Below are 2,500 nucleotides of genomic sequence, written 5' to 3' on the forward strand. Positions count from 1 at the left end.
AAGATATAATAAATAATACCATATACATGACACAAAACACATAAATCTCGGGTTCGAGCCAATAAGAAACAAATACCAAAACGCTGCGATGCGGTAAAATTACACCGACACGGTTACGTGCGGAGGTCGCTTTGATTACTCATCGCGTTTCTCCCGTCCGTTCGGAACCGCCGGCAAAAAAACTGTGCGACCAACGGCGCCAAAGAGCACGACGCCGGACCATTTCTCTCTGGCTGATGTGAATGGAAGTAAAAGACGCTTGCGTGAGGTCTCTCGACCTTTATCTCTCTAACTTATACTTATGGGTCGTCGTCTACTTGATCGGGTACAAACAAGTCGTAAGAAACAAACAAACAAACCACAAAAATACAAGTCGTAAAAAAACAAACTTCTGTTGGTTAACCTACAATATGAAGGATCGAAATGAAAGAAGGATCATATTATTACAAACCGAAAGTGAAGGATCATTAAAATTGAAATACAATATATATAAATATATAAATGTACCCGTCGTTGCGACACCCTAGTTAAATGGAAAGATATAAAAAAGAGAGAAAAGGAATACAGATGACCCGCCGTCTGATCTTTGCTAAATGATCTGGCATCACCGGAGTTTTTTTGGTCCGTGTTGCGTTCGCTCTATTCGAAATGAAACTCGCGGAGGCGAAGAATTGTTAAAAGTTTACGAAGCGTCTAGGAGTGGTTAAAACTGAGAGAGTTGAAACTACGATGTATTAGAACGAGCAACCGTCGAAACTTTGTTTTCGCGACGTTCTTTTCGTCGCTCTCGTCCCCACGCTCCTACGCTTTGGTTGTTTCTTTGCCATCCGTGTTGCGATAAAAAGATTTCTCCATTGTCCAAAAAGGACGGATCGAGATTCCTCTTTCGAGAGGGAGAGAGAGGTACTTGCGGGTAACCTGGAATCTACGAAACACGCACCGTGGTAAGATTCGTGCGTCCGCCTGATCGATGTGTGTTGTTTACGGACCGGCTGAGAAGCGACGATAGCGAGTCTTTGAAAAACTATGTGTCCATTAGTTAGACCGATCGTCGCCGGCCGTGTGTCTGTTCGAATCTCGCAACCCACGATTCAGCGACAGGACGCGCGCTCGCATTCCTTGTGTGCGTTCGTACTTTTCAAGGTTTTTAAATGTACTTTACGCCCGACCGTCGAGAGGAGCGTGCCACTGGGCGTTTCTCCGACGGTTTCCGTCCTTGGACGCGATCGTGTCGTCAACGATCGAACAAACAAACAAATACGTTGGCGACGCCCGAATTCGCTCTCCCGCACGCGCCGGGTGGGAGAGTGATGTGGGTATCGAATGTGATGCGTGTTAATAATGAAAATAACACTCTAAAGATCTAAAGAGTTTGAAATACAAAATTTTACGATTACCCTGAACGGTGGATCACTTGGCTCGTGGGTCGATGAAGAACGCAGCTAATTGCGCGTCAACGTGTGAACTGCAGGACACATGAACATCGACATTTCGAACGCACATTGCGGTCCACGGATACAATTCCTGGACCACGCCTGGCTGAGGGTCGTTTTCTTAACAAAAGACTGCTTGCGTTTGCTTCTCGAAAAAAGAGTAATTCATTTCTTTCTAAACATCTCGCCGTCGTTCAACGAAAGTAGAACGTTTCGGAGCGGGATTATCGAACGAAATTGAAAGAATGAATGAACGATAAACAAAGAAAGAGTCGCAACGTACGAGCGATAGTTGGGCAGTTCGTCGGCGTTTGTCGTGGAAACGATGTGACGAAAATCGCAACCGATACACTAAATGCAGGCCGTTAAAGGAGAGAAACAAATTTCGAAATATCTCTTCGAACTAGCGCAAGTGCGTCACGGCGCGCGAGTCGTTCGTTAAAATTTATAAACGACCGCCCGTGAAAGCACCGAGTTCTCGGAAGATAATCTATAAAGATTCTCCATCCTGCTGGAAGTTATCGGATCGGCGCGATTGTTCACTTGTAGAAATCCACGCTCCCGACGTTGCCAGAAACGATATTTACGAAAGGTGTGTCAAAAATAAACGAAAGAAGCTCTCCTATAAATTTAGAAAAAGCAAACGAGTGAAATGTTTGAGATGATAATTTGCTGAAATGCAAGCTCGAATAGCCCCAGGGTTTCGAATGATTCCCCGCGCTTTATACATCTCTCTGTTTACAAACGGTGTATAAATGAAAGATCGCTTCAGATGGGTCGTCGCTGTTTGACGCGCGATGCTGTTCCTTTTTTTTTGTCTGTCTGTGCGTTTAGCTTCGCTAAACAAGTTAAATGGTTAAAAAGCGTCGAAAAAGCGAATACACACGCGACAAGACAAATCTAACGAGTAAAGGAACGCTCCGCTCCAAGATAAAAATGGTTGTTTACAATCAATACAGCGTTTCGGTACCCCTGATCGTAGTCTGAAACTGTGTAACAAAAGAGAGGAAAGCGAATGGTGAAGGAACTTCGAAGCCTCCGTGGCGTGGCTAGAACTTGTGATAAAA

The 2,500-nt window shown here is 44.6% G+C and overlaps 1 non-coding gene across 1 annotated transcript; it reads left to right on the forward strand.

Moving 5' to 3' along the window:
- Positions 1-1,394: 1,394 nt before the first annotated feature.
- LOC143307992 (5.8S ribosomal RNA) lies at positions 1,395-1,549 on the forward strand. The gene has a single exon (XR_013065020.1). It is a non-coding gene; the product is annotated as a 5.8S ribosomal RNA (ribosomal RNA).
- Positions 1,550-2,500: the final 951 nt, after the last annotated feature.

The sequence above is a fragment of the Osmia lignaria genome, unplaced genomic scaffold (genome assembly GCF_051020975.1).
Source record: "Osmia lignaria lignaria isolate PbOS001 unplaced genomic scaffold, iyOsmLign1 scaffold0119, whole genome shotgun sequence".
Lineage (NCBI taxonomy): Eukaryota > Metazoa > Arthropoda > Insecta > Hymenoptera > Megachilidae > Osmia > Osmia lignaria.